Source organism: Rhinolophus ferrumequinum, chromosome 7, assembly GCF_004115265.2.
Source record: "Rhinolophus ferrumequinum isolate MPI-CBG mRhiFer1 chromosome 7, mRhiFer1_v1.p, whole genome shotgun sequence".
NCBI lineage: Eukaryota > Metazoa > Chordata > Mammalia > Chiroptera > Rhinolophidae > Rhinolophus > Rhinolophus ferrumequinum.
In genome coordinates, this window is record NC_046290.1 from 37691190 (window position 1) to 37707381 (window position 16192).

The 16192-nt window shown below is 36.8% G+C and overlaps 1 protein-coding gene across 5 annotated transcripts in view; it reads right to left on the reverse strand.

Moving 5' to 3' along the window:
• PDE4D (phosphodiesterase 4D) overlaps positions 1-16192 on the reverse strand; it is a 1245242-nt gene that overhangs the window by 506945 nt on the left and 722105 nt on the right. The gene's annotated exons all lie outside the window — the stretch shown is intronic.

Sequence of the window (16192 nt, forward strand, 5' to 3'; positions counted from 1 at the left end):
TTACCACACAGTTTAACATCCAAAACCTGTCAGCTTTGTTTCCATTTGTGGGCAACGATATAAGCAAATCACTTTAAAAATAAAAAATAAAAAAAACCACATGATTTTTTGTCACCAGATAACTAAAGTAAAGGTAAAATTAAAACATATTTAGATAGGAGAAAATTTCAGCTGAATATTTTCAAAGTGATCTTTCTCGACTTTTTATTTCTATCTTTATGTATGCAACTGTCTAGAGTAGGGGTGTCCAAACTTTTTTCAACGTTTTTCACCAAGGGCCATATGCAGTAAAATACACAAACAGCCGGGCCACTCACTCAACGTGAAGTACATACTGCCTCACCTGGTTTATTTAAGTAAACTAAATATATTTTTGGAATTTGCTGCAGGCCAATTAAAAATGGATTGTGGGCCACAGTTGACCTGCGGGCCGCAGTTTGGACACCCCTAGTCTAGAGTAAGGTATATCAAATTAGAAGGAAGGGACACAACTGAGAAACTATGATAAATAGTGGAAAATCCAAATTTCTGCTTGAGGGATAAAGAAAAAAATGCAATTTATTTCACAGTTCATGGAACCAAGACTACATATTAATAAACAATCCTAAACTGAGTATTTTGAAAACTCAAGGCAACGTACATAAAAGAAAACTCAAAAGAACGTACATTAGAGAACAGAAATAGCTTATTTACAACATTTTTATTCCATGTATATTAGAAACAAGGTCTTCAGAGTTATGACCACTATTTTACAAACTGATGTTTCACAAGACTTAATATTTTACAAATGTGTGGTCTTCAAGAAACATTTATGCAGAACTAATAGGTTTGTATTAAAAACTTTTTCTCAAAGATGAATAATGCTGATGGACCAGAGCAACGGTGTCAAAACTGCAGTCTGTGGGCCAACTGCGGCCCGCAATCCATTGTTAATTGGCCCGCAGCAAATTCCAAAAATATATTTAGTTTACTTAAATAAACCAGGTGAGGCAATAGGTACTTCACCTCGAGTGAGTGGCCCGGCTGTTTGTGTATTTTATCGCATATGGCCCTTGGTAAGAAACGTTGAAAAAAGTTTGGACACCCCTGGACTAGAGTAATACAAATCTGTTTTTGTTTTTTTCCTACTAAAAAGGTAATTATCCTTTCATGGAACTTCTAAGAAATATTAGGAATAAACATAAAAGATGACTTTTATGGCTGATCCTAGCTCCATCATTTCAATCAATAAAGGACTGTTAATTATAAGCAGGGTACCACAGTTTGGTACAAACTCGATGAGGTTCCTATAGCCATAGGGTAGCCTTAAGCTCTACTTAGCACAACGGCTGTTTTTTTGTGTTGTTTGTTTGTTTGTTTGTTTGTTTTTGTTTTGTTTTGTTTTCTGTCTCTTTTCAAAATGTTTAATCCCACAGCAAGCAGAAGGCTAACTGTTCTTTCAGGGATAGACTCAGATTAACCATCCTCATATGGGACTGATGTTAAGAAAAACAAAAACAAAGAAACAAAACAGAATATCAATTCATTGATAAAATGAAAACTTCCAACTCAGAGCAAACCAGAATACTCTAATCAACATTTTCATGAAAGATTATTTAGTGCACTCAGAATCACAGTTATTAACTAGTCCATGCCCCCATGTCCCGTTCCAAAAATGAAAGTCCTTTACTGCCCTGGGTAAGAAGTTAGGCTTGTTTTCAAACTAAGTTCCTGGGAGCTCTGGTTTTGCAAAGTTGTCTCAGGCCAACTGCAGGGCAAAGGAAAGGCCAGGTACTTTCTGTTGTTTTAATCAGAGGCCGTCTGCTATTCCCTGTTTTATTTCAAGCTTTGGTTTGAAAAAGGGAGTCTGGTTCGTTAAAAAAAAAAAAAAAAATTACAGAAACATAACAGTAGGAATACAAAATTAACACTTTCTAGGCAAATTATTATATTTGTATTGTCAGTTTCAAGACTCCATTATCTTCAAATCCCTTCAATTTACACCTTCAAGATAAGTAAAATACTAATGAAAAAATTACATCTTTATGCTAATACAAGCATAATAGCAAAATGAAGACACAACCTAGGCTCTGAACTTTGGTGTTTCCTAAACTCTTTAGTCCCTTATCTGATATGGAGGGTGTAATGAGTTACCTCATTCATTCCCAGAGTTTCACTTTCAGAATGTAACTTTAATTTCAAGTGTTAGGTATGTCTGTCTTTCGGTCACCATCACATTTTGCTATAACCAATAGCCAGTATCAATCGTGATTGCCTGTGAAATAGCTTACATGAAATAAAATTAAAATTCCTGTAGGTTTATGTATGAAACGACATATAAATCCCCTAAAAGGTGATCTAGTAATCTTTTATGAATACTAATTATCAGTTCAGATATTTTAGGATAGTGTCCCACTCTTTTGAAAGGCTGGAAACCTTTTGTCCCTTAGTTGTCAAATGAAAATATTTAATTGCTCGATGTTGCACATTGATTTTTTTTATAAACATATTTGCATATACAAATACCTCTACATACTTTTCAAAAGCACATTCTCTATATTAGTAGTATAAATATGTTCGATCTTAGGAAATAGAAGCTAGTCACTTTGATATCTTGGAAGATACGACTTTTTCATCGAAAGCCAAAAAAGCAATAATTTATAAAATTTTCCAATAAAAAATTTATGTGTACTTTTTGCATATGTATGTATGAGTAAATATACACACATTTGTTCTTCATATTATATACTATATCATCAATTAATAAACAGGTGAGTATGCCATTCTAATATATAGAATAAGACCTAGAATGACTGCATGCTCCCCACACCCCGACATCCCAGCAGCAGGAAAAGAATATTCAAGTTCCAATCTCTCCCATTCTTATAGAAAACCTATCTCTATGGAAAGGAACGGTGTCTTCCTCTGTGATTTATAGCGCCAAAAACAATGTTGGCAAATTGTAAATGTTAACTAATGATCATGTTGATAATGACGACTTCTTACTTCTGGCAAGTTCTAGCAAAGTCCGATGGCATGCTGGTCAGCACATTTATAACTGAAATAAGAGGAGCTCTTCATGACATAGTTTCAGTAGCACAGTCAGAGAACTTCAGTAGCACAGTCAAGGATACAACCACCAATTGAAAAGTGAAAAAGATCTTCATTAAATACATATTTTGATCACCTACAATCAACAAATGTGTTGTTGGAAATTTTCACGATTTAACTAATATAACAAATCATTTTGGATTATACTGCCTAAGCTTAAATCTTCTCAGCTGAAATAATGTATTCACAGGAAAAAGATATTATATCATCAAACACAAAATATTTCATAATTGGGATAATTTAGAATGCTTGCCAAATTCCACTTTTAATAGTTTTGGAAGTGGAAGTACTATAATGCCTAATGTTAAAATAAAAAGAAAACATTTAACATTTATTATTCAAAAATCAAATGTGGAAAAACAATCTACAGCGAGTTTGAAGAAGTTGAATATGTATTCTGTCATGGAGTCTCAAGATGTGAGCCTTTAATTTCAGGTTCTGCCTTTTACTTTTTGTATAATTTTAAACAACTCATTAAACCTCTATGAGGGTCAATTTCCTTATCTGTAACATAGAAATAATAGCAAATTCATAGGTTATTACAATTTTTAACTTACTGAGGTAAATTATAGAAAAATGTTTTGTAATGTGAAGAGAGTTCTTTAAATGTTGTTCACATATACTTTAAATTCACTCAAATGTAATAAGTACAGATTTTTCACTTTGCCTGCAATTTACTTAAATTGAAATGAAAAGAAAAAAGAAAAAAAATTCTATGAGGTAATATTGGAAGTCACTTCTGGGAATTATATTTCATTTGTGCCTTAAACTTTTCTAAAGGCTTTGTGTCATTGTTGATTCAGAAACTCACAGGAGTCAAAATATTTTTCATGTAATAAGGTAAGGCTCAGCATCATCAAAATTACTCATATTTATAGAACATTGCAGATTCCTAGGAATCTGAAATATTAGTAGGTGAAACAAAAAACCCTAACATTTTCAGAATAATATTTTCAATATGAATTCATCAATTTAAATATGTATATAAATCTATATTTATGCCAATGTAGAGGAAAAGAACCAGAATATGCACCAAACCATCAACAAACTAATTACCTCAGAGATAAGAAAGTAAAAGTGGGCCTCATTGAAAAAGGATCTTCACCTTTCACTTTACATATTTCTGAATTTATTAATCTTTTCATCAAGAATATTTCCATGTATTATGTGAAATGAAGAAACAACATATTTAGTATTTATTTAGGATAAATAGTCATTTGTAGTTAATATTTATATATTAGAATATCCAACCCAAGTTTCTAATATTTATCAGACAGAATCTCTAATAGATTTGAAAATTCCGATTTCAAACCTCAGAGTTAAACAGTTAAATGCAAACTATATATTCAAGAATATATTCCACTATTCAAGAATTCAAGAACATTCTACTATTATTAACTGAATCAATATCTTAAAAATAGAAATGGATCACTGATTTATTACTTTTCCACATCCACATGAATACCATAGCTGGGGCCAGAAGCTGTACTTAACTCAGAGTTGAAACTATCAATATTATAGCTATGTCTACTTGCAAAATGAAACATCTGATCACACATCTTGATAATAGTATATGTTGATTTTACTCTAGCTCAAATATGTGAGTATCTGCAAATGTAGATTTTCTGACTCCTTAATTTTGATTCATCTTTGTGTTTGCTGGTATATACCAGGGGTGCCAAAAAAATTAAAATTAATGCTATATTGTAATATTGAATAGCCACATTAAATTAGCATGACATTGAATTAATGGTTACGCCATCAAGAGGCTTAAAACACACACACACACACACACACACACACACAAACAATTAATGTATCTACATCCACATCGAGAGGTCCTGGAGAAAGCATTCTTTTGTAATGACTGACGTCTATTACACTTCCAACCGAAATATTAGCTTCTTCTTTTTCTCAAAACCTTTCATCATTTTCACCTCAAATTCCTTTCATCATTTTCTTCACTGGATGTTAATTTGTTTTAGATAAGGAGTCAAAAGACAGAAAAAAAGAGACAGAGACAGAGAGATATTAAGGAAGGGGGAAAACACTGTGTTTTTTATTAGTTCTACAGAGTAAAAGAATTTAGTCCTCGAAAGGTATAATTATTTTTTAGGGAGAAAAAAGGATATTCATATGATCATTTTAAAATAATCATTTAAACATTTAAAGGCTTTAAAATATTAAAATGTATTAGGTTGGTGCAAAAGTAATTGCAGTTTAAAAGGTTAAAAATAATTGCAAAAACTGCAATTACTTTTGCACCAACCTAATACCGTGTTTTCCCGAAAATAAGAAGACCTAGACAGATATTCAGATCTAATGCGTCTTTTGGAGCAAAAATTAATATAAGACCTGGTATTATATTATATTGCATTGTATTGTATTTATTATATTATATTATACCCTATCTTATATTATATTATATAGGACTTGATCTTATATCATAGTAAAATAAGACCGGGATTTATATTATTTTTTGCTCCAAAAGACGCATTAGAGCTGATTGTCCGGCTAGGTCTTATTTTCGGGGAAACACGTTATTAAAACCAGAACTCAATATTTTAGAATAATAGAACTGATAGTCATTTTGATATATTATAATGAAGTAAAGTATTCCTTGCATTTGAATGCAAAATAAATTCCAGGTTATTTGTTAAATCCTAGTTGCCTATTACAGACAAAATCCCTCTGCTTCACCTAGCTTTTTATACCCTCTACTCTGCTGTTTTTAATGTTCTCATGTGGGGATGAATTCATAATGCAGAGCACCTGAAACTATTAACTAGCTCACTTCTCCCTATAATTGGCATGTCCCACCCCTAAAAGACCCACTATAGGCCACACAGATCACTTAATAGGTACAATGGACACAACATAAACAACACATGTCCCAAATTGAATGAGACAGAAAAATACTAATATGAAATCCAATCACCTGGCTATTTATCGTATACTTTTCCCTACAGGAAGCACATTATGAGAGTGAAAGAATTCAATGTGGAATATAACATAATTTCATTGGTTGTTGTTAGTTCCAAGATTTGTAAAATGGATGAAGACACAAAAGAACTTTAATTTTTTCCACAAAATAAAGTAGCAAAGCAGATCAAACAGTAAATTTACTTTTAGGAATTCTCTTCTTTTCTCACCGACCCCTCCATTTTAGATTGGTGATGGAACAGGGGTTGGACCAAAAATAAAAAGCAGGAAGCGGGCAGATGAGCAGCTGGGCATGTGTTGTCAGAACCCTCAGCGAGCTTCCTTGATTTTTGTCAAATGCTAGCCTCTTTTTTTAAAAAAAAGAATGAAAGTTGTACAGGAACAGGTACAAAGTTAATGAAACTACAAACTCCTCACCTTTCTCCCTCTCCCCAGTAATCACCCACTGATCAGAGACACAGGCCGTTTGCAATGAGGCGGCCACTGTGTGTCCTGTTGGGGGTTGAATATTTTTGTTCTGGAAGGAGAAGGATCGATCAAACTGTTGCATCCCCGAATCCCTGGGAGCCTTTCTCCACAGACTGTGACTATAATGAGCAGATGACAGACCTAAACTTGCAGTCCTTCAGGCATCTGAAGGGAGGAAGGGATGAAGAAAGACAAGGAAAATGAAAGACAATGGAGAAGGGTAGAAGGGCATTACAGTTAATACCAACTTTTCCATTTCCCTTAGTTTCCATAGTGACTTCCTGCTTCCTACACTGTTTACAGATCTACTTTGAGAGCCTTCTACTGGAGCACATCTAAGGATCAGAACATTTGCTGGACATTGTCCTCTCAAATTTTAGAGGAAGATAGAAAGAAGAAACAGGCAAGTAGACATACAAATGTGATGTGGTATTGTCAGGATATTTAAAAGTCTATTTGTAAAAGGGTATAAATATTTTAACGAAGTCACTGAAAATGAGGACATGTATTAAATGTATTAAATGTATTTCATTTGGGTTTTCCATTACCCCTTTAAGTTTTATTCATGGAGAAAGTCTTGTGACTTTTCTGGACATGCGTAGGCAACAGAGAGCTTCATATTCACTTTAAACCATCAACTCAGATCCAATTCAGAAATTAGAACGTTCAATCCAAACTATAATCCAGAACTCCAAACTTGATTTAACTCACATCTTCTTCTCACTCCCAGCTTGTCCCACAAAAGACTAGCTGCTGTCAGTGGGGTGAGTTGCCAGCTGTTGTTACTGACTACTGTGGGGTCGGAGAGCATGGAGAAAGACTATGAAACAGAGGTGCTCCCCTCCCCTGCCCCCCTTGAATTGGCAGTCATAAGATGGCATCTTGCACTGAGGACCTGCCAGATGTTGAAAGCTACCTCTTTGTCTCTTGGGCACTTTTGTGAGTTCATCAGCTGCATTCCTGCTGGGCCTCCTGGCTACAACTCCTATGACTCAGGCAGATCTTTATTTTCAAAGTGCTGCTGGTTAATCAGCGCCCAGCAAGACCCTGGTCTTTTAATGGTCCAATCACTGCACACTCTTGCTGTTGGAGTCCAAGTGCCTTTTCCAGATGGTCCTCTTGGGAGGGACATAAAATGGCTGAAGGCCAGCTGTCTCTCTAGAGTGGTGCACACCACTGGTCCATGGGGAAAATTTCCACCTTTGAAGCCTTTTGTTTTTTTGGCTTGATGTGACTGAGATGAGTGCAGCTCCATTTAAGGAAGGGTAAAGTAGGACTCACAGCGCTACCCATTTCTCTCTTTCTTAAAAACAAACAAAAAAACAAAACACCATTTTGTAAATCACTCTTCCTTCTTCCTCTCTGAACTCTTTTATAGTCTCAATGTGAGTTAAAGACACCTGTGTGAAAAGCCCAAAAGTTATGAAACTAATTCTTAGATATCTGTTTTGAAACTTGGAATTGAGGACCGGCACCTCACTTTGGGCTGCAGCTTCTATCTTATCTCACTGCCTTTGGTGAAACTTCAGTTTTAACGTATTTTACCATCTGATTCACATCATGGTTCCTTTACCATTGTTGGTAATCTACTCAATAGCCATCCTCTCTTCTTCCTCACTGGCAGACACCCAATTATTTTTGCAGAAATCTACTTTTTGAAGTAGCGAAGTACTTGGAGATGGTGACTCCATATCCAGCTCAGAGGTACGTTCTGAACAGTCTAATCCCATTTAGTGGCTTGTCATTTGTTTATGTCATCAGACCAAACCTAGCCAAAGAGATATAAAGGGCAGTTGGCTGACATGATTTCTGGAAGAAGTATTTCATAAAAAGAGATGCAAAGGAAGAAAGGGTTCATTTTCTGCCTTTGGACTCTGTGCCGGACTAGGGCCATTGTCTTGTGTAATGGGGAGAGTCATTCTGAGCAAAAGGACGACATGCTAAGATGGCAAAGCAGAACCTAGGTGGTATGTCTGGCCTCTTAATAACCATTCCTAGAACAGTCTATTTGGAAACTTCCTGTGACAAGACAATGCATTTTCCATATTTGTTCCTATTAAGGCATTGAGTTGGGAGCCCCAAACCTGCAGAAAAGGCATCCTCAGTGAGACAGTTCATCAGGAAATATTTATCATAATCCAAACATGGGCACTTCTCAATAGCTAATCAAGTCAGACAGGAGAAGAAAGCTTATGGTTTCTCATCTTTTCTTTTTCTCTCTTTCTTTCTAAATAACTGGTGGATGAGTTCATCTGCCACAAAAAGCATTTTAAAATCAGATGTTTAATTTAATTTTCAAAATTGCAATTACTATTATTGTATAGAAACAACAGTTGTGATGACACCTGTGATAACAAATGTAAATGAAAACAAACAAAAGCTATGTTCTATTTGTGACTCCATCATTCACCAGTAGGCTTGGATTTCTCTTGGTTCATGAGGAAACCAAAAAAGTTTCTACTATTACATGATATCATCAATATCGAGGGCAATGATCACATTCCAATCTTAGAAAACAGAAAATGATGCGTATGCCAAAAACCCCTTGGAAATCGAATCGTATTTTATGCTGAATTCCACTTAGAGGATTAAGCAAGGACCTATTTTACTATTCCATAGCATGATGTGGCTGTGCTTATATTAAATCGCTTTCAGAGAAACACTAGGTGACGAATCCGTGACAATGGTATGTTTGCAGACTCACACATTCATAAGAACAGCAGAATAACGAGCTAATTTGTAAAGTACAAGACGGAATTTACTGAAAGCTGGCAGCCTAAGCTATCATAATTGTCCCTCATACTCCAAGAAGATACTTCTCGTAATCTTACTACCCACATCTTTGCTTTTGGATAAACGGGTCAAGGTATAACTAATCCTCTTCCCAGGAAGGCGGGTTTCTGGTATTTGAATACGCTTGCTCCTTGAGCTTGCTGCAGTGTGAAGTTCTGCTTTTTTTTTTTTTTTTTTTTGACTCCCGTCTGAATAGCATCTCATAATGAGGGACCATTAATCTTAACTGTTCTCCCTTTTTATATTGTTGTTGTTCTTTTGATGTGGTATCTTTGATAGTTCATAAACACTGAGGTGATTTCAGATTTATACAATACTTGGACTGTCTCTTTTTCCTCTTGTTTGCACGCTCCAGCTCAGACACAGGCACCACACCTTCAGTACTTCTGAGATTGCCTTTTCTATTTTTTTCTCCTTTTTCGCAAGTCAATCCAGGAATGAGTGTACCTCTCTTATCATTAGTCTCATCCTCCCTCCTTTAGTCCCATCCAAAGCTTGAGATTGATAACTCTAAGTCCCAATTTTGGCACTTTCTGCATTACATCTTCTCACAGCCCCATGTGTGGACTAGCTCATTTGTGCTGCGAGGTAAACAGAACTTTTTCTGAAGAAAGCACGGTTAGGTGGAAGAAACACAGGTTTTTGGTATCATCAGACAGATGGGAAGTCTCTCACAACTTCATTTACCTAGGACTCATTTCCCAGCCTTCACTGAAACTTCATTTTTTTCATTTGGAAAATAAAAATAATACACATGTCTTAGATTTATTTGAGATTACATAGGGCACAAATAAAAACTCAAGCTGTATTTGTTTCCCTTGATCTGCTCAAATGTTTGCCATCTGACGTGCTGACTGCAATAGTAGAAATGTTAAATTAGGAAAGAAGGAAAACACGGTAGAAATATAAAGAGGTTGAATAATATAGGCTGCTCCAGCAATTAGTAATGCAAAATACATTGGCAGAATGGGCTACAAACATAGCCATGGCATGGTTTTGTTTTATTTGCTTTAAGGAGAGCCAATAAATTAATTAGAAAAAGACCAACAACACAAAAGAAAATGGGAAATGGATGCAAATAAGGGTCACAAAAGAGAACTACAAATAGCCAACAGCCATTTGAAAAAATGTTCAATCTCACTGGTAACCAAAGAAACAAATTAAAACTACAATGAGATATTGTGCCTACAATATTGGTAGAAATTAAAGACTGAAAATATCCAATGATGGTGAGGGGATGGGAAACAGGTACACCCATACACAGTTGGTGGAAACATGGACTGGAAAAGACTTTCTCGGAGTACTATTTAGCAGACTTCTTAAAATGTAAAACACATACCATTTAATTTGCAGGAGTCTATCCTACAAAAGTGATTGCTCAAGTGCAAATAACACACACAGAAAGAGAGAGAAAGAGAAAGAGAGAGAGATTCATTTTGGCATTGTTTATAATAATAACAATAAGAAGAATAATAAATCCTGTTTCTGTCTCTTTGATTAGATGCCGATTCTTAGAAAAACCATACCTTTCTCCTTCCTCCCTAGTCACTTCTGAGCCCACAAACATTATCATAGTGTTGAAGGTGTTTGAAAATGTATGTTGACTAACAAATTATCAAAATATTTTGATAATGCTATACCGTGTTTCCCCGAAAATAAGACTTAGCCAGACAATCAGGTCTAATGTGTCTTTTGGAGTAAAAATTAATATGAGGCCTGGTATTATATTATATTATATTATAGTACATTACATTACATTTTATTATATTATATTATATAAGACCTTTACATTACATTACATTATATTTTATTATATTATATTATATAAGACCTGGTCTTATATTATAGTAAAATAAGACTGGTCTTATATTAATTTTTCCTCCAAAAGACACATTAGAGCTAATTGTCTGGCTAGGTCTTATTTTCAAGGAAACACGGTAGATGTATACCACTTATAGGTGATTTGCTATTTTCTTAAGTATTTAATAACTGGTAATGAAAGTTTAAAATTTTTGAAACATTTTATGATATAATTATTTGTTACTGAATTTTCCAACCCTATGTAAATCTTATTTTACAGTTTTGATTTATACTTTTTATATGTTGATAATTTATTTCTAAAGACTTAACATTAGGCAAAAATGATCTCATTTACGCCAGGAGTACAAAATTTTTCAAACAAGGGTTTAAATGACTGTAACTACAATTCCTGGATCATGTTCTTTCAATTAGAATTTAATTTTCTTGCAGTATGGGATGGGGAGAGGGAAGATGGTGTCTTTCAAATACAAAGACCTGATATCATCAGCAGAGAGCATCACTGAGTCACTTTGATCAGTGGTGGGATTGAGCCTTTTCATTCAAACCATCTGGACCTAAGTGCCATGATTAAGTGCATCCATTATTGAGCTGGGTGACTTGGGCCATGAAACAGACTAAAGGGAACTAACCCAGAGGAAATTCATTAGACTGGTGGTCAGCCCAACTTGGCTACTTTATTATAGATAACTAAGATCCAACATTTTAAAATGAAATAGTACCTTCTTTATTCAAGGAGAACTATGCTAAGACAGGAGTAATATGCAAACTCCTTTTATCATTGTGAGCTCCAGATCAGCCTGGTGTAAACAGTTATCTGTGTATCTGTAGCTCTGTTCATTGAGCTGAGCTTCTCAAAAAAGCGTTGTATTAGTTGAATCACTAGCATAAGAAACTAATTATTATAGTTTCCTTCTACGTGCCATTAGAAATGTGCAATAACATGTTGCAAATGAGGGGAGAAGGGTAAAATACAGCTAATGTTTTTTCGATTCTTCTGGGGAAGGTTTTATGCATTGAATTTTATACAAGTTCTTTATGTGATACTTGCAATAACCCTATAAAATAAATATTAACATCTCCCACTTTATAGATAAGGAACCTGAAGAGTTTAGAGGGGATAAGTTATCTCACACAAACCCAGGTAACAAGTGGCTGAGCTGTGAGTAGACTCTAAAACCCACTTTGCGCAGTATACGGTGAGAGCAGCCTTGTCCTATGGATTTAGACCTGACCAGAAAGGACTGGTTGGGAGGGAGGTGCAATTATAGAGATAGTAGATGAGGCAATAAAGATCATGTGCTGTGTAATTAGCAAGTGTCAGGCCTTATACTAAACACTTGACTTGCTTCTCCCCATTTAATCTTCCAGAAAAGTACTACTAGTTTGTCCATTTTACAGTGAGAACACCAAAGCACAAAATACTTAGCAAGAATTTAAGTCTCAAAGTTACACAGCTAGCTAAAAAGTCTCATGGTACAAGATCCAAGATGGCAGAGTAGGTAAACACTGTGCCTGCATTCTTCCATGAACATATTAAAATCACAACTAAATTATAGAACAATCAACCTGGAGAAAATATCTGAAGTCTAGCCAAACAGAAGTCCTATAACTAAAAATATAAAGAATCCATGTTGAGATTGGTAGGAGGGGAGGAGATGCAGAATGGGCCCCACACCTGCATGTGGCAGTTGAGAATCAGGAGGGATATCTTGGCCACCTTGGTTCCCCCAGGAGGAGCGAGGCTCCCCAGCCCAGAGTACTAGTGCTGAAAAGAGGAGTCCCATGACATCTGCCTGTGAAAAACAATGGGAATTCTGACCATTCGGGTGGGAGGGAAAGGAGCAAGAAACTGAGACTTCCTCTTAAACGGTCCACGCATAAACTCACTCATTCCCACGCATTCACCTTGGGCTCCAGCAGTGGGAAGGTGACTCGGGGGGCCTTGGAGACATATGGGGATAGGGCCCAGACTGAGGTGTGTGGCTTCAGAGGAAGTTCTGAAGGGCAGTTGGCATTTTCCCAGAGAGGAGGTCTACCTTCCTTGCAAGCTGGCATGTGGGCGCTATCTTTTCTGTGTTGAGCCCACCCCCTCCGGCCAAATCTGAATCTGATCGGCCGAGTGAACTCGCTGCTTTCCCCTGCTGACTCACTGGGACCCTGCCCAACTCAACTCAAGCACGATTGAAGGCATTTTCTCCATGAGCAGCCAGCCCCGCCCGCATTGCACTCTTTCATGGAAAACTGTCAGAGTCCGGCAGGCACCATGTGTGCAGCAACTGGCCTTGGTGTGCTCTGAGACTTTTGTTGAGATGCTCCAGGCTCAGAACTGCTACCAAATCAGAATTTACATTAACCTGCTGACCACAGTTCTTCCCACTGTGATGATTCCCTGAGGACTTGCCTCACCCAACTCACATACCGCAGGAGGCATTATCAGTGGCTGAATCTTAAGGGGGCCGGCAGGTGCCAGCAGGCCTCAGGGTGTCCTGGTTTTATGTGAACCTACCCCAGACCCAGTACGGTGGCAGCCATCCTCGGTTCTCAGCATGGCCACTCCCACACCCCTCCAGGTCCAGCACAGGCAGAAACAGCTGAGGATCGCTTTGTAGCTCTTACCAGGTAGCCCCCGGTTGGTCACAGGAAGTGGCTGACCTGGGCCTGCACCAGAGCCCTTCCCAAGAGGCCCCAGAATCAACATGCTTGGAGGTTGGCTTCAGACCACAGCAGAACACCTCCCAATTAGCCCCACATGCTGCACACACAAAGGGTGGTCTCAACAAGTACCAGAGCCCATTGAGGCAAATCCCAGTCAGTGGGGTAAGCCTCCTGCACAGCAGCCCATAAGGTATGGACGTGGCCAAACCCCACAGCCAATCAGCCTAATAGTCAATCTCACCAACTGATGTGCCAAAAGCAGACTCAACTATAACAGGAGGGTATGCACAACCCACACAGGGACACTCCTGGAGCACCTGGCTCAGGTGACCAGGGAGACTGTGCCACTGGGCCCCACAGGACACCTACTACATAAAGCTACCTGGCCAAGACTGGGAGACATAGATCTACATAATAGATAGAAACAAACAGAGAAAGGCAACCAAAATGAGGGAAAAAAGAAATGTGTCCCAAATGAAAGAACAGGAGAAAACTCCAAAAAAAGAACTAAATGAAATGGAGGCAAGTAACCTACCTGAGACAGAGTTCAAAACAATGGTTATAAGGATGTTCAAGGAACTTACTAAGAACTTCAACAAAGAGATAGCAAGCATAAAAAAGGACATAGAAACCATAAAAAAGAATATGTCAAAAGTGGAGAAAACAATGACTGAAATGAACAATGCACTAGAAAGGATCACCAGCACACTAAATGAAACAGAGGATCAAATCAGTGATTTGGAAAGGAGAGAAAAGGTAAAGAAAAAGATGTTACATGAAAATAGAAATGAAACAAAACAAAAAGCGAAAAAGCTGGGGTAGCAATACTTATACCAGACAAAATAGACTTTAAAACAAAAGCTATAAGAAGAGACAATGAAGGACCCAGTAATCCCACTTCAGAGCATTTATCCAAAGAAACCCAAAACACTACTTCGAGGGGACATGTGCATCCAGGTGTTCACTGCAGCATTGTTTACAATGGCCAAGATGTGGCGGCAACTTGGGTGTCTGTTGATGGATGAACAGATAAAGAGTAGGTAGTACATATATATAATGGAATGTTGCTCAGCCATGGAAGGGAATGGGTTCTTGTCATCTGTGATGCCACAGATGGGCCTGAAGGGTATTGTGCTGAATGAAGTATGAGAAAGACAGATGCAATGTGATTTAGGTTACATGTGGAATCTAAATAACAAAATAAACAACAAACAAAACAGAAACAAACTCATAGATACAAAGAACATTTTGATGGTTGCCAGATGGAAGGAGTGTTGGGGGTTTGGGTGAAAAAAGGGGAAGGGATTAAGAAGTACACATTGGTTGTTACAAAGTAGCTATGGAGATGTGGGGTATAGCATAAGGAATATAGTCAATAATATTGTAATAATTATGTATGGTGTCAGATGGGTACTAGATTTGTTGTCAGATGGGAGGTGGTAGGAGGATAGGATAAAAAAAACTGAAGGGATTGAAAAGTACAAATTGGTAGTAACAAAATAGTCATGGGGATGTAAAGTAAAGTATAGGGAATGTAGTTCATGATATGGAAATAACTATGTATATAGTGCTAGGTGAGTATAGTCAGCGAGATCATTTCTCAATTTATATAAATGTCTAACCACCATGCTGTACCCCTGAAATTAATATCAAATAATATTGAATGTCAACTGTAATAGACACATTTAAAAAGGAGGGGGGAAGGGGATGGCGAATAATAGGTTCAAATTTCCAGGTAGAAAACACGTAAGTCCTGGGGATGTAATGTACAGCATAAGGAATATAGTCAATAATATTGGGATAGTATGGTGCAGTGTCAGATGGTTGTTGGACTTATATCATGGTGATCACTTCTTTAGGTATGCAAATGTTGAATAACTATGGTGTACCCCTGAAACTAATATAATATTGTGTGTTAGCTATACTTTTAATAAAAATCTTAAAAAATAACAATAAAAAAGAAAAAGTCTTATGGTGAGCTCATAATATTTCATGGTGTCTTTTCCCCATATTTATTTTTGTTTTTCTGTTTCTTTCTTATAGAGGAAACAAATGGACTTATTTTATAGTCTACTGATTGTATATACTTTGGGAATTCTATCACCTTTCAGGTAAAAAAAGAAGACAATAATCAATGTTTTCCCTCGCTTAAGGATGGATGTCCAGATACTATTTAGGGAGACTGGGAGGCACTTGACTGGCATCCTACTTTTGTCAACAGACATGCATTAAATTAGGCTACAGTTTGATTCCTAACCCTATCAGTGACGTTCTAAACCCTCATCAAAAACATGTCCTTTTAGTTCCTCCACATGCAAAATTAAAATAGTCAGGTGTCTTTGTTTAAAAATGCAAATATGTGATTTGGCAAAGGCTGATCTTTTATATTGTCTCCTTGGCTGGTGTTTTGGGAATTATACAT